The 21,405-nt window shown below is 43.4% G+C and overlaps 1 pseudogene; it reads left to right on the top strand.

The window, feature by feature from the left end:
* Positions 1–3,828: 3,828 nt before the first annotated feature.
* The window catches only part of LOC145404375 (cholecystokinin receptor type A-like), a 91,841-nt pseudogene continuing 74,264 nt past the window's right edge, over positions 3,829–21,405 (top strand).

Here is a 21,405-nt window from a genome sequence, read left to right on the forward strand (position 1 = left end):
ATTTTACAGATATTTTTTTTGGCAAATGCTCATACGAAGTTGCGTCCATGGTGCCACCTTTCCATGATTTCCCTCGTGCTACACTGGCATCTGGTAGCGCTCATGACTGGAATGTCACTCACCCGTATTACAGAACTTCTGCCTATCAGAATTCTTTCATTCCCCGAACTGCGTCTCTCTGGAACTCGCTTCCCCAGGTTGTTTCCCTCCAAATTTCAACCCACGGCTGTTCAAGTCAAACTGTTACAGATATTTTATGAACAGAGGACACCAGTAATCTGGTGAATGGATTATTTTTTTATATTCACTTGTTTTTCCTTGCTCCGTTCTGTTATTTAAAAAAAAAAAAAATTCTGACATCCGTATATCCAAACAACCATGCGTCTTTGCCATCAAAAAAGCTTTTACAATATCTAATAGTTTTTCTTCCACACCACACATATATTATACAACACCTTCCATTATCCCTTCCTGTTCGCCCAGTCCCATAGTTCTTCCAGATTTAAACACACACACACACACACACACACACACACACACACACACACACACACACATACACACACACACACACCTGGACTCCAGTGCTCCCCTTTCTGCAAAGCATCTCATCCACATTATCTTCTGCCACTCCGGAATCTACCCTGTTCATCACTCACCAGGCATTCTGACATATGCCTCACTCCTTCATAATTATTCTTCTGGTTACCGTATGACAAGCTGATTATTCCCTTTGTACAGTATTTATTGCCTTCCCTCCACTACATACTATCATTTCTGTATTTCATTCTATAACTGTTGCATTGCCTTTCTTCATCCATACCAAATCTCTCATCAGTTTTTCAGACATCGGACTTCCTCCCTGTGCACCACCCAGCCCAATCACATGTACTGTACCACCTCTCTGCTTTTGTCGGTGACATTCTCAAAATTGAAAATACACCGGAAAATATTACGGTTAAGCCTTTTACTCTCTGGACGCAACAGATTATTTTACTCAGGCTACCACAAGACGATTTTGATTTGTTAAAAATTAAGTAGTCAAAGGGTAATGGTGTTTAAAATATCCTTTAGAATGCTGGAATATTCCTTACAAGAAAAAACTAATCCTGAGTTATCCTGAATATACGTTAATCCGTACATTGCAGCGAAGAAGCCAAGGAAGTGGAAATATTATTGAAAACTACATATTCCCTTCGTATAGTATATATTGTTATTGTGCTCCGATATTCCCTCCCCCCCCCCCCACACACCGTACGCTTAATTCGTATGCAAGCACCTCATGCATGTCCCTGTCCCAGGCACAAGCACGCTCTATTGACGCTTCATATGCAAATACTCTCTGAATGCCCTTTTGGAAAGTATTGTTATATCCGTATCTCACACAGAGGCACCGTCATCGTACCCTCATTCAAAGGTACAGTTCCGGACATAAATACTGAATCACATCATTACGATAACCAACGAAACAGCGCACAGTGACACGCAAAACCCTGTACACCTACCGCGGGAGCCTTAGGGAATTTTTCAACATGTTATATAAGAGGTTCATTGGTTTTGGACGAAGAGTCGAGTGATATTACTGCCCACAGGTGCTCAAGCAGGAGACAATAAATTCATAAGGGTTGATGAATACAAGGCAGAAACTCAAACCAACCGATACTTGCATTAGTCATAGTCATCCCTCCACTCCAATGACCCATTTTTTGGTATATTTTTGATATATACATACGATTGTATTCATTTTTTAAAAGACTTTTCGAACTGGAGGGTTAGATAATAGCCTGCCTTAACCCCTTCACAAAAAAAGGATTCCCCAAAGCTAACTAAATAAAAAAATAAATAAATATATAAATAATCTGAAGGTAGTAAAGATTGAATCTGAGAATACGTCTTTGGAGTGAAGGGCTTAGGACTTTGTTTGTGCTTTATTAGTCTGAAAGTGAATCATATGCGGACAAAAGGGAAATATTTGATGCCGTGACTTTACCACTGCCGGCAGTGACGAAGTAAGGTGTGATATATAAAATTGCGTATGGGAACAATGGGGTAGATAGTAATATGAAGTAGAAACAGAAAAGTAAAAGGAAGGATGCTGTCTGACGTTTAAGGAGGGATGTAAAATGTTGCTAAGGATAATGCTGTCCAACTTTTCCTCGTGATGGTGCAGCTGTGATCAATAGTTCTTTACACCGCCGCCAAAATGACAGAGGCTGATGATATCTTGCTAATTAACCCTACACTACGATGGCATCTTTGTATTAAATTACTGTTACAGGCAAACAGTTTTATTCAGCTCAAAAGGGACTTTTCAAAATGGAAGTTTTAGATACAGTTTTCATTAACTACTTCAGTGCCAGATGTCTTTCCAAAACAGAATAAGGCCGTCCAGTGGTGGTACCACCAACCACAGAACAAGTCATGGTAGCAACACCAACCACAAAACAAGTCATTGTAGCAACAACAACCACAAAACAAGTCATTGTAGCAACAATAACCACAAAACAAGTCATTGTAGCAACAACAACCACAAAACAAGTCATGGTAGCAACAACAACCACAAAACAAGTCATTGTAGCAACAACAACCACAAAACAAGTCATCATAGCAACAACAACCACAAAACAAGTCATGGTAGCAACACCAACCACAAAACAAGTCATTGTAGCAACACCAACCACAAAACAAGTCATTGTAGCAACACCAACCACAAAACAAGTCATCATAGCAACACCAACCACAAAACAAGTCATTGTAGCAACACCAACCACAAAACAAGTCATCATAGCAACACCAGCCACAAAATAAGTTATCATAGCAACAACAACCACACAACAAGTCATGGTAGCAACATCAACCACAACACAAGTTATGATAGCAACACCAACCACAAAACAAGTCATCATAGCAACACCAACCACAAAATAAGTCATCGTAGGCAAGGATTGATCGGTAGTTATCGTCATGACTTGAAATTTCGCTTATTCAGTACTGAAGCCCTTGACCCATAATGAAGTAATTGACAGGAACTGTGCAGCAGCGGCCAGTTACACCGTCTGTAAACTGTCAGATTCTATTCAGGTCTTGCTAAGGTGATCAGCAGGAATCAGAATAGCTGGAGCCTCGCATCATCAGTTTGGAATTCCCCAGAAGTGACTGTTCCCCTCCGTTTCTGTGAATTATTCCACGATAATCTCATACGACTCATTTTCCCTGTCTTTGTCCTATTCTTGTGGTGGTCTTTACTAATATTCCTGCTGTCTGGTGGTAGGTGGTGATGACCATCATTCAGTCATCTGATGTAGTACTACCCACTTCTTCCTTCGCCTTTATCACTTTTTTTTTTTCTATTTATTCCATCTTTCCTGATGTTCTTTTTATCCTTCTTTCCAATCCAGGTAACTATACACTGAATGACAAGCCTAATGATTTCCTCTTACCCAGGAAACCATTTACAACTCAAGATGGTAACCATATAATCAGACAATGAGGTGATGTAGAGCCCACTATGGTACCCCTGTTAACTGGGTGGAGGAATGCAAATGCAGCATTCATCCAGGACCAACCCTCCTCATTCTACCCTACTCCTCGCCACAGCGAGGCGTTGTCTGCCGAAAGGGAACATGGGTTCACTGCACGGGACAGCCCTGCAGTTGATGGGTCACCTCAGCCAGACAGACGGGGCTGATCAACAACAACAACAACAACAGTCATTATCTTGCATGGATGAGCCGAGCTGTTGTAGGTGTTCCCTTTTCATGAGCTATTTTCTCTCTCTCTCTCTCTCAACACTAATCATTCGCCCTGTCTACACACAGAGTCGGGGTGATGGGGGAGAGTGTGGGTGGCGTGGAAGGGGTACTGGCAGGGGACGACAATGCCACTGACTACAACTTCACCTCCAGTGATGAGGTGTACCTCGTCATTAAGGACCCCAACGACTTGCATTACTCCTGGAATGTGGGCCACAGAGAGAGAGAGAGAGAGAGAGAGAAATGGAGAAATGAATTCCCCGAGCTAGGCAACTAAGGCCATATAGCCCAGCTGGGGTTACAGGAGGGAGCTACCCCTCCCGTCAACGGTAGCCCGGGCGAGGCTCGAACTTGCGACCTCCCGATCACAAGCTCACCGCGCTACCACTGTGCTACCGCGCCCCTCAGAGAGAGAGAGAGAGAGAGAGAGAGAGAGAGAGAGAGAGAAACTAATCGTTCATACACACTCATAATTTTAACTGTCAGTCCTGCTGTGCAATGTGATTTGTGCAGTCTGATGTGTTTCTTGACTTTTCATCTGATAATGTGCGGAAACGGCGTCTTGGCCACCAGTGGAAGAGCTTACGGCCGTAGTGGTAAACTGTGGGTAGGCGTTCACCTTGCCCTGTCCGTATTATTTGGTAATCTTAGCGCACGAAAGGGAGAGCGTTCCCCTGCGATCGGGAAAGGATTACCGCAGCATAGTACTGGAATCCACGGGGAGTCCTACAGCACCCATTCGCATGCCCCTTCGTCACAATATTGTAGCCCTATGCAGAGAAAACTATGTAGAATTTGTAGGACCATATGGTGTGTGTGAGGAGAATTTTAATTTAATGAGAAAAACATCGTGTAATAAAAAAAAATAATAATAATATTTTTATCGCTCTATGACTTCGCTTCTCCGGAGATGGTTAATTTACCACTAGATGAAAACAAAGGTGAGAAGTAAACGCAAGCAACATGCGGACGTAGGTGTACACCGTGGAGGGATGTAATGCAACATGCGGACGTAGGTGTACACCGTGGAGGGATGTAATGCAACATAAGGACGTAGGTGTACACCGTTGGCGTATGTACTGCAACAGAGTAACATGCAGACGTAGGTGTACACCGTGGGTGGATGTAGTGCAACATGCAGACGTAGGTGTACACCGTGGATGGATATAATGCAACATGGGGATGCAGGTGTACACCGTGAGTGGATGTAGTGCAACATGTAGACGTAGGTGTACACCGTGGGTGGATATAATGCAACATGCGGACGTAGGTGTACACCCTAAGTGGATGTTGTGCAACATGCGGTCGTAGGTGTTCACCGTTAGTGGATGTAGTGCAACATGCTGACGTAGGTGTACACAGTATGTGGATGTAATACAACATGGGAATGTACCGTATGTGTACACTGTGAGTGGATGTAGTAGTACACCGATGGTGAATGTTGTGCAACATGCAGACGTAGGTGTACACCGTGGGTGCATGTAGTGCAACATGAGGACGTAAGTGTACACCGTGGGTGGATGTAATTCAACATGGGAACATAGGTGTATACCGTGGATGGATGCGGAACATGCGGACGTTGATGTACACGGTGGGTGGATGTAGTGCGACATGCGAACGTAGGTGTACACCGTGGGTGGATAATTTACTGTAAACATACTCTTAAATAGAGTATTCAAGAACAAATGTTAGTCTTTACTGCTAAAAGAGGTAAGAACTGCCAACAGTAAGAGATTATACTGCATGTGAATTTCAGAAACTGTCATAGATTTTTTGTTGTTGTTTAAATAAGATTTAAAATTTTTAAATTAATCAGGGCTACCAACTTTTTGCGGCGCCTACCCACACGAAGGGGTGCGCTCTCACGCTATCAAGATTACCACTTAAGTTGAAGGTGTGAGCTTCCACTTCCAGCGGGGTGCGGGAAGGGTAACCCTTGCCCTCAGTTTCAAGACCACGGGCGTTAGTCTCGGTGTGTAATAATTATGCTGTGGTTTCATGCATAACAAACAGAAATGTGTAATTTTAGGAACTGTTGCAAGATGCTGTCCCACATCACCGCATCTGCTCACAGGCTACTCACTCGTGCTGCACACGCCATAAACCCAAGCAGGCACATGCTGCAACCTGCATATTCGATTCAAATAGCGCGATTGGACTAACAGTTATAACTGTGCTTGTACAAGCTTCCCCCAAAATAAACAAACGCTCTTTCCCACAGTGACAAGTGTGGAGGCGCAGATCCAGTTTGTGAAAACCATATTTTGAATTTGGAGAGATATTTAGATTTGGTGCTTCAGAACGTTTGTGTTAAAATGTTATAGCACACCTTAGCCACATAACTCTGACTTTTCCAGTTTTAATTTTGCTGCAGACAGACAATTTCATTCCACACTGTCTTCCCTCCCGGTCCAGCTCATCCCGTTCTTCTACCTGCACATCACCACCTATTTCGTCACCCTCGTCTTCGGGATCATGGGTAACGTGGCCGTCATCGTACTCATGGCTGGTGAGTAAGGCATGATCGAGGGTATGCACCTGGGTAAGAACAAATATAGGTAGATGAATGAGAAATGCACGTACCTGGCTGGCTTACTTCCATAGTCATCTTGCTGCTGTACACACTTCTACCCCCTGTATAGTGAGCTGTAAGTTGCTGCTGTTGATGCTGCTGCTGTTGATAACGATGATGATGATGAGGAGGAACAGGGGAGGAGGATGCATTTCACTCTCACTGCTTGGCCTGGCCAGTCGCCACTATGCCTGAGCTAACTGAGACCTCTGCTTCACCTGCTCACGCCTTCGACCCGTTGAGGGGGGCACCCAGTAGCAGATCCGAGCCGTCAGGAGCCTCTACCATCCGGGGAACCGTGAAGTGGTACAACGTGAGAGCGTGTTACGGGTTCATCAGGCGCCAGGATACTGGCTCTGATGTATTCGTCCACGTCTCTGGGATCGCTGTACCGAATCCACGGTTTTTCCAGCGCTCACTTGGCGATGGGGAGACGGTGGAGTTTCGTATCGTTCAGGCTGCCAAGGGTCCCGAGGCTACGGATGTCACTGGACCGGGTGGTGTTGCCGTGCAGGGCTCTGCTCATGCACGGCGCCGCCCCCCGGCCCCGAGACGCCAGCCTAGGGGTCCTGGGAGTTCTGGCGATACAAACACACTCGTTGCGATGTGTATCGCGACGGCTGAAGCTTTTAGTGGAGGTAGTAAGGCGGTTCTGGCTGTTCTCCTTCCTCAAATCTTTAAGGAGAACGGCCTTCCACGCCTTGCTATTCCCCGGAGCTTCACCCGCGATCCTCGTCTCCCCCCTCGTCAGGAGCGTCAGGCCCGGCGGCCGCAGCCTCCACCTCCCCGCACAACACCGCGGAAACAGCTGCGGCTGGATGCCCCTCTCAACAGGGCGACTGGCACTACCACCACCGAACCTCTGATCACCGACCCGGAACCGTCACAGGCCATGGAAACTGGCATGGAGAAACAGTTGTGGAGGTTCACCTCCCTTCGTCAGGAGTTGAGGAGGAGTGTGTCTCTTCTCCCGTCCCTTCAGTCCATCTGGACGAAGCAGAGCCCTCCTCCTTGCCTTCTCCATCTGCTCCTGACGAAGAGGAGGTGCCTCTTCCTCCTTCACCACTGCCTGCTGCCATTGCTCGCCTCTCTTCTCCCCCTCCACCTAAGGAGAAGAGGAAAAAATCGAAGAAGAAAGGAGGCAAGGACAAGCCCGACCCCTCCAATGTCGCACGCCGCCTCGAGGCTCTTCTACCGCCCCTTTCTAATATCGCTAAACTCGACGCCCGCACGGATACGGATTTAGAAGAACTCCTATACGACCTCACGGATCCTATTGACGACCAGGAAACATTGCCTCATGTCTATCGGCATTTGTACCAGGAATTCCATGAGGCGTATATTTCCAACTCCCTTTCTCCATCTCAGGAAGCCGTGATCCGTGAGGGCGTCGGGTTTGATCCACCTAGGGCTGCTTTGATCCACTACATCGCAATCAGACTCCTATCATAATCTTGCTGCTTTCCATCAGTCACTTGCCCACTTCCATCCTCTGCAGTTGCCCTTTGCCTGTTTGCTGCCCTTGCCTCGTCTTTATTCTGGCTGCCGTCCCTGCTATACTTTATTTTATTTTATTATTTTTTTTTTTGCTTGTCTGCTTTTTTATTTGCTTTTTCTGTGACGGGCTCTTTAGTTTGCCGGTATCCCCACCCCTGTTTGTGGGGCGAATATCTAAAAAAAAAAAAAAAAAAAAGAGGAGGATGACTCTGTTCCATACTCTTCGTTTACTCACGTGGCTGAAGGACTCACTTTCATAATCTTAACTTATTTATATGCCTGTTTTACTCATTTCCACCTCATTTACAAAGAGCGGGAGATTTAGGTTTGATGATGATGTTGATATTGATGATAGTGATAAGCTGTACGCTTACCTTACTAATTTGGTCGTTTTACTCACCTTCACCACGTGTTTTAATAGGAAATAGGTTTAGGATGATGATTATGATTCACTTGGACATTTTTCTCCGTGTGTTATAATGCGTACTCATTTTTTCATTCATTCTCTTATTCATCATATTGATCCGTCCCTCACACGATGCGGCGTCAGGCACCTACAAATCCCATGTAATTTTGTGCCTTTATCATTTACTCCATCACTTTCCGTGTCTCTGTCATCCTCCCAGTTAGCGCCTCCATTCACTCCCTTCCAATCACCCTCCCACACTCAACAGCACTCGGTTCCAATACCTGCTTTGTCCTCTTCCCACTCCCCTGTCATCTCTCCTCTCACCGCCTCATTCACCCTCTTTTTGTACTTATTCAGGCTCTCCTCTACTCATTAATTCAGTTCATTCATCCGTTCTTTGTATTTATTCACTCATGCGACTTACTCCGTTCATTCTATGGTAATTAGTAAGTTCAGTTGCACAGTCCAATTCATTATATTACACAAACTAAGTTTACTAAAACTTGGCCTAACTGTGAAAGCCATACTTTGGACGTAATCTTATTGTCCTTTGGTCCTAAGTTTGGCAAGGAGGGAAAGCAGAAGTATGTGGCTTTCAAGGTTAGGTTAGAGTGTTAGGTCTGTTAAGTTTGGTCTGTGTAATATCCTTAGATAACTAGGGCTTTTATATCTGGTGTCTGCAATATTCGTGAATAATTCTCCTTTACTTTTCCATGCATTCTCACCTTTATCATCCCACTGGACGCACCCATCTACTCATTCATGTTCCTCCTTCACTGATCCACATAGTTTAGATATCCTCCCACACCGCTAGCCCATCCACCAAACTCATCCACATCGATTTACCGAGATATCCCCCTACCTCACCACACCACACTCCCCTACCCACTACGCTTATCCATCTTCTATCCTCCTGCACAACTTTCCCACTTACTCTGTGCCTCTCTTTCCTCCACATATCCACCCTTTTCACCTACCCATCCGCACTACTCACCCACCCACCAACTTATTCACCCCGCCCATTCACCCATCCTCCCATACCATGATACCAAACACCTGTTTTACTCATCCACTTAATTCATTTACCCACACAACCTGCCCACCTACGCTACTTGTTCCCGTCTTCCACATATCCATCCCTTTGACTTGTCCATCCACACTTTTTATCCACCATCCCATTTTAATAGTCCACTTCTTCCACCTATCCACCTACACCATCCACTCACCTACTTTTTCTGGCCCCGCTGATTTTCTGAGACTCGACCCGTGCGTATCATCCATTCCTCCTGTCCCTTCTTCCTTCTCTTCTTACTTCATTATATCACTCCCTCTCATCGCAGCTCACAAACAATTTGTCCCACTCCCCCGTACTCCCCCCGTAACACACACACACACACACACACACACACACACGCACACATTTCATTTCTCAGGTCCTTTGTGTCACTCTTGCATCCCTCCTCCATTGCACTCGTCTTTTCTGTACTCACTCTCTCATGCTTCTCCACTCACTTCAATTCCCCCTCTCCTGCCTCCCCTCATTTCTTTAACTCTCCCCAATTCTCACCCGACAACCCTCTCTCTCTCTCTCTCTCTCTCTCAAAGAGCCTGTGTCATTCCTTTTCCCCCTCACCGGTATCTCACGCATGTACATTTTCCGATTTATTTCCATTTTTGCTTCTTCTTTCATCCTCTCGCTCATCCTTGCCCTCACTAACCGTTTTGCTCCCCTCTCTCACCACATTGCCTCTCACTCCCCTTTCTTCATTTTTCTCATCTCTCCCTCTCACCCCACTCCCTCTTTCACTCTTACCCCATTTCCCCTGTCATCCTTTTTTTCTCATCTCCCTCATCCTACTGCCTCGTTCATCCCTTCTTTCTACCTCTTATACTTATCCTCTTGACACTTTCCCTCTCCCTCCCTTACACACGGCTTTCGCCTCCATCATCCCTTCTCCTTTTTTCCTCTTGTCACTCCCTATCGTACTCCCTCTCGCCCACCCGTCTTCCCCTCCCCTTTCTCACCCCATCTCACTCCTCTCACTCACTCTATCACATCCCTTCCTCTCACCCCCTTTGCCACCCTCTCTCCTGTCCTCTGCCCAGGCGACCGTAAGTCCCACAACACCACCACCATGTTCCTGGTATCACTCACCCCTCACCCCTTTGCCAAGTCCCGCAACACCATTAACATGATCTTGGTATCACTCACTGCTCACCCCGCTGCTCAGGCGATAGCAAGTCACGCAACATCACCAACATGTTCCTGGTATCACTCACCCCTCACCCCTCTTCCCAGGCGACCGCAAGTCCCACAACACCACCAACATGATCCTGGTATCACTCACTCCTCACCCCTTTGCCCAGGCGACCGCTAGTCCTACAACACCACCAACGTGTTCCTGGTATCACTCACCCCTCACCTTTTTGCCCAGGCGACCACAAGTCCCGCAACACCACCAATATGTTCCTCGTATCACTCTCAGTGGCGGACCAGCTCATGCTGCTGCTTTGCCTAGAGAATGTTTTACCTACGGACATAAAAGCCGACTATGCAGGTTTTACAGTGCTTAGGAGTGTGGCAACGAAGACCTAGCCGTTTGCTCAAATACTAATGCTGTAAAGGGTAAAATAATCATAGAACATATCAATGCCCAATCACTACTTTAAAATTTTGAAGAAATAAAACTTCTGGTGACTGAAAGAATTATAGACGTTCTATGAAACATGGCTTCTTTCCCACACTCCACACCTATATATCGAAATACCTAATTATAAACTATACAGATGTGATAACGGCAAGGGTGCAGGGGTGTGTATCTACGTGAAACAGTATCTCAACTCAGAAAAGATTGATACCAAAGTAGCGAAACAAACAGGTGTGGAGGACATAAGGATCAAAATACAGTGCAGAAAATTACCGTCTGTTATTATAGGCTGTCTTTATAGACGCCCTAAAGCACATTGTAACTCCTATGCCTATATTGTCGATACTATAAGATCCATATCACTACACAAGAAAACTTTTTTTGTCCTTGGTGATCTGAACGACGATCTGTTAAGCACGAACAGCAAATTATCTAGCATCATAAAAAAAAAAAAACTTTCACAACTAATAAACAAACCAACTCGAATTACCTCCACATCTGCTACTCTTCTTGATGTAATAATTACCAATAACACTGACATAGTATTACATAGTGACGTAGTACCGGAAGCTATAGCAGACCATGAACTTATTACTGTAATCGCTAATATTACCAAACCTAAACGCCCTCCCATCACAAAGGATTTTCCGTGGCCTAAAAACCTATAACAAAGACTTACTGTGCCATAATATATTGAGTGAAACAAACAACCTAAATAAGTTATTACACAGACAATGTGAATGAACAAGTAGAAATAATGAACTCTGTTTTTATCAATAGTTTAGATAGATGTGCTCCAATGGTGACTAAAGAAATAAAAAGACCCCCAGCCCCGTGGATGAGTGACGAAATTAAGGAAGCAATATGTGAGAGAAATCGTGGACAGTGCATTCTGAAAATGATAGACTTAATAAAAATCACCAAGACCGCTATAAACATTTAAAGAAGCGTGTAAAACAACTAATAAATGACGCTAACAACCATTATTACCAAAATAAACTAGAAAGCTGCAGAGGTATTTCAAATGTCACCTGGAAAATCGTGAAAGATATAATCCTTAGCAAAAAGAAAAACAATGAAACTGGAACATTTGATGACATTCAAGAAAAAACAGAAAAGTTTAATAGTTTCTTTGCTAATGTCGGTAGAAATACATATGAAAAAACACAAGAAAACCTACAAAGTGATGATAATTACTAAAAGAAAGCACTGGGCACAGGAGCCACCCTCATTTCCCACCCCAGCCAAGCGATACAAACAGTTATATTAACCATTAAAAGCCTACGTGATACGAATTCTTATGGTTCTGATAAAATACCAGTGCGCTTCATTAGAGACTCTCTCTTTGTAATTGCATATTATCTAACTCACATTATAAACACTTCCATTACAACAGGGATATTCCCTACAGCCTGGAAAAACGCTGTAGTCACTCCCCTTCATAAAACCGGTAACACGAGTGACATAGGCAACTATCGGCCAATTTCATTATTACCAATATTTTCAAAAATCATCGAAAAAATCGTTGCTAATCAACTTACTAACTTCCTAGAAACTAACAGACTGCTATCAAACACTCAACACGGTTTCCGACCTAAATTATCTACAGATGCAGCGCTTACAGTAATAACAGAAAATATATATAAAAAATGGAAAACAAACATATATCTCTGTTAACTCTTTGTGACCTCTCCAAAGGATTTGATAATGTAAGTCATAATATTCTTCTTAATAAACTAAATAAAGTAAACATTAATAGCTTCTGGTTTGATAACTATCATAGTGATAGATCACAAAGAGTGCGTATGCATAATACTATTTCCTCTGATGTAAAAGTGGCATATGGTGTCCCTCAAGGTTCAATCCTAGGCCCAATACTGTTCTATATATACATCAATGACATGGCACAAAACTTTAATGGCTGCGCACTGGTCCAATATGCTGATGACACACAGTTCCTTCATAGTGGTACACTAAATGAACTAAATACTCTAATCAGTAAGGCAGAAGAAACTCTAAATAATGCCAGAATATATTTCTCAAGAAATGGACTTATGCTAAACACAAACAAGACTCAGTGTATCTTCATAGGGACCCGTCAGCTAATTGCAAAAATACCACCTTACACTACTGTTAATTTTGACGATAGTCATATTAGACCAAGTAACTATGTAAAAAACTTAGGAGTGTACATGGACCGCTACCTTATATTTGACACCCATGTGAACGAGATAAGCAAAAAGGTTACAAGAGCCTTGATGTATATTAACAGAATAAAAAATAGTTTTGATAGTTTAACTCGGCAAGTCATTGTTCAGTCACTTGTACTAAGCCTTCTAATCTACTGTATTACAATATGGGCCTCAACAAACAACACTTTACTCAAAAACGTCCAAAAACTACAAAATTTTGCTGCTAAAATAGTAGATGGGAGAGCTAGAAAATATGATCATGTTACCCCTATCTTAAAGGAACTAAAGTGGTTAAATATTCCTAATATAATAAACTTCAACATAGCAGTCAAAATTTTCAAACAACTACACAATCAATACCCAGATTATCTTCTATCTCTCCCTACTGTAAATCGTGTAACTCAAAGTACTATCAGACAACAAAATAACCTGTAGGCTATGTTCCCAAAGTAAACTCTAACACTGGTGCCAGATCCATCTCTGTAAAGGGACCTAAGATATGGAACCAACTCCCATTAAATATCAAAGAAGCCAGTAATATATATTCATTCAAAGCAAAATTAAAGGAATTCCTTCTGACTTAGGCACATCAATTTATGTAGACAACTGTACACTATTGTATATACCATTGTCAATACTATGTATGAAGAATAACCACTCATGTGGAAATAGTTTATTATTATTATTGCGTCCCCCTCAAAATCGTACATTTCTTCGTGGTGCTCTGGGACTCCGGCGGCGCCGCCTGTAAGATTGCCAACTACGTCATGATGTTCTCCTTCACCACCAGCGTCCTCAACTTTACCGCCGTCAGTCTAGAAAGGTAAGGGGGCTTGAGGGGGAACAATGAGTGAAAGGAAATCCAAATGACAGTATTTTTCACAGTGCATGCTGCTTTCCTTCACCACCAGCGTCCTCAGCCTTACTGCCGTCAGTTCAGAGAGGTAAGAGAGAGCACTAGGGGGAAGACTGTGTGAAAGGAAAATTATCATATCTTTCAGTAGGAACAGAATATATCAGTCATCAGAATTTTCCCTCTGCTTGATGTATTTTTCATCACCACCAGCGTCCTCACCTTAGTCTTACGACCATTAGTTTGGAAAAATGAGGAGAGAATAGTGTTGCTCCCTCGCGGCCGCAGAATGTTGCAGGTGACAGTATTTTCTTCACTGTCCATGATAACGTTCTCTTCACCAACAGTGTCCTGAATTTAACTGATGGTAGTCTAGAAAGGCTATTGGTAAAGAAAGAGGAATATTGTTATGGAGGGCCTTTATATTTGGATTTTTTCGTTTCATTATTTTAAATCTGCATGATGCTTTTCTGCACTCCTTCATCTTTATCTTACGACCGTCATTGTAGGGAGGTGGGTGACAATAGAAGCTCGGTAATATAAGGAATATCTGTTCTGTCGAGGTAGATGATGTCGTTTATGCTATAATATTTACGGGCATGTCGTTTTCCCTCACTTTCGACTGTCAATTTAGGGGGTTGTGCAGGTGAGCCGGAATACTGTATAGGGTGCCATCGCCGCCTAATATCTATAGAAGCGATTGTTTTACCCATATATTATCATAAAAAACAATACAAAGTAAGGTAGTGCATGTGGGTGTGTCCATAGTGAGAGATGGTAGAGTTTGGATATTGTCTTTACTGTTGTTTCCTGATGACATTATTGTTAAAGACTGAAAGCTGCAAGGCTTGGTGAATGAGTTTGGAAGTGTGTGTGTGTGTGTGTGTGTGTGTGTGTGTTGGAGGGGAGAGTGATGGAGGAGGGTAACTGTAAGCATATGTTAAGTCAATAGAATCCGGACGTGCAAACTTAAAAACATTGTCACGGATCGGTATAAAATAAAATTATAAGAAACTGAAAGAGGAATGGAGAACTAAATAACAAAATACTGAAATACATCAGGATATAGCTAAGGCATCACGATCCAATATTTAGATAATATATTGAAGCAATACAACACAGCAGCAAATTTTATCACAGCTCATTGGAAGTTCATGGATGTTAAGGTCATTCAGGATAAGTTTCACCGCTCAACTGTTCGCTCTATTGAATTGTTAGTGCAGTGCGTTGAGAACATAAGGAAAGAAGTGATCATAAGAGATTCAATGTAATTCCTGGATATAGAGATAAACCTTTTCAACATGCTGGGAGTATTTGTTAACTCAGTTCCATTATGTTAAAATTCAGCGCGGCTTATGTCAAATTGGTCGATTTAATCTGATGTGGTGTATAACAACTTCATTTGAAATCGGTGAGACTAGGAGCTCCGACTCGGCCAAAGCGCTCATTGATGCTAATTGATTTTTTTTTTAATTCTTTCACCAGCATTATGAATGTATGAATCAGTTGTCATTATTTACCCTCAGATATTCAGTTACCTCCATGTTAATGAAGGCTTAGTATTAAAAAGTCCACCGGATTCATTTATTTACGTTGTGCATTTGTGTGCGTATTGATATTTTTGTAATAACCCTTCGTTTGTGCATCGCCATCCCACTCACCGTTGTGGAACCTGTTAAATGTAATACTCTTAGGTTCACTACTACTCACTCTCGGTTGAATAGTCGTTGGTGATAACTGGAATATTTGCGAGAGTTGTTTTGGACATGAGAGGGTCAGTGGTAGTGGTATTAACACTGTCAGCCTCCTACGACTCATAGTATTTACACTGTCAGCCTCCCACGACTCATAGAATTAACACTGTCAGCCTCCTACGATTCATAGTATTAACACCGTCAGCCTCCTACGACTCATAGAATTAACACCGTCAGCCTCCTACGACTCACCCTCAGCTGAATACAGTCTTGTGGCGTCAGCTGGAATGAAATGCTAGAGTTGTCGGTACCATGAGTGGGTTAAGCATGTAAGGGCAAGTGTGTATAAGGATTAAGTGAAGAGAACGTTACCTAATAGACCAGATATTATGAGAGAGAGAAAAGGGGGGGGGTGAGATGAGGAGAAGGAAGGGTAAAAAAAAAAATGAGAGCAGGAAAAGAAAAGGTAGAGCTTAAATGAATCTTGAAAATTATCATTGGTTTAATTTGGTTAGAGTAATCCATCTCTTCTCCTTGGATGAGGAGAGATGGATGGCTACCAAGAAATAATAATAATAATAATAATAATAATAATAATAATCACCATCATCATATTAATAATAATAATAATAATAATAATAATAATAGTAATAATAAAACGGTACCTCTAGAAATGGGAAATAAAGACTGAAAAGACTGAAAGTAGAGTGAGTGGATAAAGTAAAAAATAAAGAAATGAAGAAGAGGAGTGACAGAGGGAGGAGGAGGCAAGGCGATGAAGAGTAGGAGAGTATCACGGAGGGGATGTGAATTTATGAATTAGAAATGCTAAATGTTACTTGAAAACAGAGACAAGGAATTGACCTGTGGAAATCAAGTAGTAAGTTTTACTTGATGCCGGCTTACTTCACCGATTCTCTAAGGATGAGAATTTATAAACTTTCTCAACAGTACACAGCAGAGCCTAATTACTCACGAGTGCTTTTTGTTAGTACTGTTAGCCTCTTGAGAAAGTGACTCCACCCCTGACAATCAATAACTAATGTTAATAATAATAAACAGGTTCTTGTCGGTGCTTAACTCCTGGCTGGAACAACGGATTCAAATTTGATACCAAAGAACTGGCCTAAGTACCAATTATGAATAACATAAAGAGTTTGTGCAAACTAGGAGTGGCAACTATAGTAAGCTTAATGTGGAGAAATAAAACACGATTCTAATTACATTAAGTTCAAAGAAAAGAACTGTAAATTTATTTATCACAATAAAATAAATTTACATTATATGAGTAAGGAATTGGAAAATGTGAGTACGTTTAACTACTTGGGTAGTTTGATGAGTAAGGATGGAGGTTTGGAGGGTGAAGTGCTTTAAAGAGTACAGCAGGGAAGAAAGGTTGCTGGTTCTTTGAAAGCAGTGATAAGAAACAGGGAAGTGGGCATGGAAGTGAAAAAGTTACTACATGACAGTATTGTGATACCAACTCTAACGTACGGAAGTGAAGCTTGGATGTTGTTGGAAGGACACAAGTCAAGAGTGAGAGCAGTGGAAATGAGTTATTTAAGAGGAGTCTGTGGAGTCACATGGAGAGACAGGCTGACGAATGAGGATATAAAGGAGCGTTGTGGTGTGGATGTGGATGTGATAGGAAGCGTTATGAGGAACACACTGAGGTGGTTTGGCCATGTGGAGAGGATGGAGGGTGAAAGACTGACGAAGAGAGTGTATGTGAGTGAGGTGGAGGGGGGAAGAGGGAGGGGGAGGCCGAGGATGAGATGGAGGGATGGGGTGGAGAGGTATATGAGAGAGGGGTGTGTGATTTGGGAGCAGGGCAGTGAAATGGCGGGGTCAGGGCGACTTGGAGGCGATTTGTTTGTGGCCACCCCAAACGGGATTGGGGCGTCTGGTAATAGATAGATAGAGTCTCAAAATGAATTCAAAAGGGGAATTCACGGTCACTAGGGGACTCATGAATTCAAATAACAAAGAGAATACACTCACTTGCTCATTCAAAAGCTAACCGAACTTCAGCCTAGAAAAACGAACAGAAATACTAGTCAGTGGAGGGATGGAGCCAAGCGAAAGACTATACCTCATACCGATTAATCTGGCCAGGCGTGTATGGCAACACTGTTCCTGCCGAGATTCTGATTGGCTGGAGGTGTTTGTTCGATTTCGTTGTTGCTTAAACCGATGGTCTCTCTATTATCAAATGTGATACTGAGTTTGTCGACAATTCAATCATCAAAAGCAATAAGAAATCCATTATACACTTAACAACAATGAAATTTTCGTAGGAAGATAGAGATATGAGTTAACAAAGTATTATAACAGTCGAAGTCAAGGTCAGCATTCGAACAATGCTTTTAAATCTCCGACACTCCGTATTATAATAGAAAATTAAGGAAACCTGCTTAATCTAAGCGTTGGTATAACACACATTTAAAACTTAAGATCAGTCTGTACTGTGATAATTGAGAAGATATAATGAAATAGTTTTAATTTAGCCTACTCTGATTTTCATGATATTTTCAAACCTCCCTCCCCCGCAGAACTCTTCTCTTCATTGGAATTTTTAATTATTCAGAGTTGTGGCACGATTTAAGGGTGGGGGCTGATCTTAAGTTTTAAATGTGTGTTATACCAACGCTTAGATTAAGCAGGTTTCCTTAACCCCTTAACCGCGGGGCGTCACTTTCGTGACGCTCGGCCAAAATGGATCATACGGCGGTGCGTCACTTTTGTGATTCTGTGTTATTTTGAATTATCCCGGGCTCTCAAGTGGTGGCTTGTATCATCTATCAGTACTGCCAATGTCCAACACTAGTCAGCACTCCGAATCTCATCTGTACTCCCATCCATTGTTGACATTTTAGCGATTTTACCCCCTTCGTGACTCCCCTCCCTACCTGCCCTCCATTACCCTGTCCTCTCACCTCCCACGCCGCGCTGCGCTACGCAAATTTCCCCTGGATTTTTCCACAGATTTCATCCATTGAAATAAGCCCTATGCCCTATACTTATACAAAATAATATATACCAAAAAAAAAACAGGTAAGTGATAGTGTTATACACCAGAAATTGGCTAATTATCACCTGACAAAACCTCACGTGCATTCATTCACTACATTACCATGGTAATTTCCCCTTTGAATTATGCCTTGTAATCGATGTCTGTAATAAAAATATATATCAGAAAGGAAGGGAGAATCCTAATTGACATTTACATGCACCTGGAACTACCTATTTCTTTATGTATTGCCGAGATTTTCTACCTATAAAAAATTAGCATGTAAGTTAGCAGCAGTCAGCCTAAAGTGTCATTGTCAACCCTTCCCTTCTCAGATAAGCTGCGGCATTTAGTTCCTTGTCCTCCGCTGTAGAGAAACGATGTCGCACTCGCGCCCCGCCACTCCTGCCACTTCTGCACCCATTGCAAAGGGCCCCGTGACCTCTACTCCTAAGAAAAGTAGTGAGGCAAGCAGGAAAGGCCTTAGTGACTCTGCAGTGGCACGTGAACTGGCAGAATTGTCCATGATTATGATGGACAGTGACTATGACGATTCGGGTGAATCTTGTGATAAGCCGGGTGAGGTTATCGTGCCAGAAACAGCAACAACGAGTGCTACAGTGTGTGAATCAGTGTCTAGCTCCAAGGGAAAGGAGCCTTTAGTGCAGCAAGGACAAGAATTTGGGAAGGGAGTGAAAAGGTGGAGTGTTAGCCCCAGAACAATGCCCCCATGTGACCCAGCCCGCCATGAGTCACGAGTGCATTCACCTCCCTGTTCCCCAAGCCCCACTTAACTCATTTCTTCATCATCGTCAGCTGAGTTATCTCTGGAGTCTTCGTCGTTGGAGTCAGCACCAGCATCAACAGTGAAGGCAGGCCGTAGAGGTAGAGGTAAATCAAGGAGAGTGAAAAGTAGTGTAGCTAGTAGGGTAAGGGCTGCTAGTGCTGTACGGAAACCTAGGGTCAGTGCGAGTGACCTTGACCGAGATAAATCGGCCTCACAGCCAACCTCCACCACCACCACCACCACCCGCCCTACACCGCCACGACAGGGAATCCTGGACGCCTTCGTGTGGACAGAAGGGTCAGATTTTGTGCCAGAAAATTTAGTTTTTGATGAGAGCTCCTCAGGAGTTCAGCCTGCCTTCACTATGGACGAAAATGCTGAGTGTGTCGACTACCTTTTGGCCTTCCTAGATGACGACGTCATGCAGCACATATGTGATGAGACCAACAGGTATGAATCACAACGTGCTGCAAGTGGTACAGGTGCAGCCAAGATGCAACAGTGGTCCATGCTGGGAGTGCAGGAGCTGTATGTGTTCTTTGCCCTCATGCTTCTCATGCCACACTCCAAGAAGCATGAGCTGGAAGAATACTGGTCCATGGACCCCTTACTACCCTCACCCACCTTTAATAAGTACATGGCCAGAGATCGCTTCCGGAACATCGTGGGAAACCTGCACTTTGCCGACAACGATGTACCTTCCCAAACTGACCCACTCTGGAAGATCCGGGAGATTCTGAGCAGAATGAAGGATAAGTTTATGTCATTCTTCCACCCCTTTCAGAAGGTTGTCATTGACGAATCCTTGGCTTTGTTCAGAGGATGTCTTCGGTTTGTTCAGTACATTCCAAGCAAAGCCATCGCTTTGGAATTAAGTTCTTTGTACTGTGCGACTGTAAGACGGGGTACATCCTTGACTTCGTCATATATTCAGCCAGCACTGTCGATCTGGATAAAACACACCCTCTTGGCTTCTCAGGCTGTGTAGTGAAAGTGCTCCTTGAAAAGTATTTTGATGGGAATCATGTGCTGTATACAGACAACTACTATACAGCACCGAAACTTGCCAAATACCTTTCTGAGCACGGCATTGGCTCCTGCGGCACTGTGAAAAGTAATTGTGCCCACTTCCCCAAATTCCCAGAGGCGGGAACCTCGCAGCGAGGAGACGTGCACCTACGCAAGTCTGAGAAGATTCTGGCAATACGGTGGCATGACAAGAGGGTTGTGCACATGCTCACCACCGTACATAAGGGGGAGATGAGAGACAGTGGGAACGTCGACCGTAGGACAGGCGAACCTGTGATGAAATTTGATGCTGTGTTGGACTATAATATCAACATGCGGCTGGTGGACAAGTCCAACATGATGATTGGTGAGATCGACTGCCTCAGGAAGAATACTAGGTGGTACAGGAAAGTTTTTCTGCATCTGATAGATATGACGATGCTGAACGCCTTCATCCTGTACAAGATGAAGGTCAAGCCACCCAAGTCCTTCTCCCTGAGGTTGTTCGTCAGGACTTGTGTCCAGCAGCTGCTGGAAAGATATGGTAGGGTGACAGCAGCAACTCCAAGGCGCCATCCAGTAACACTTCCCGACCGACTTGAGCAGAGGGCTTATATGGATCGGGACAGACTTGAGCTTATGCCTGCCACAGGGAAAAGGAAGGCTGCGATTCGCAGGTGTCAGGTATGTGCGCATACCACCTGCCACACACCTGAGCACAAACGCACCTCTTGGCAGTGCGCTGAGTGCCAGGTTCCCCTCTGTGTTACCTGCTTCTTCAATTACCACAGCCAGAAGCAGTTCTAACAGTGCAAGTGTAGAAGCAGAATGATTTGGAAATAACGTGTAAATAATGTGTAAATAGCAGGTGAAAGCAATGGATGTTCAGTACATATGATTGAACAGTGTATTATAGTTTTATCTTACTGAAAGTGACAGGGAATAACATGGTGTAAGTAAAATAGAAGGGTAGATATTGAAAA

Source organism: Coenobita brevimanus, chromosome 63 (genome assembly GCF_032717465.1).
Source record: "Coenobita brevimanus isolate Jiangsu-jjx chromosome 63, ASM3271746v2, whole genome shotgun sequence".
Taxonomy (NCBI): domain Eukaryota; kingdom Metazoa; phylum Arthropoda; class Malacostraca; order Decapoda; family Coenobitidae; genus Coenobita; species Coenobita brevimanus.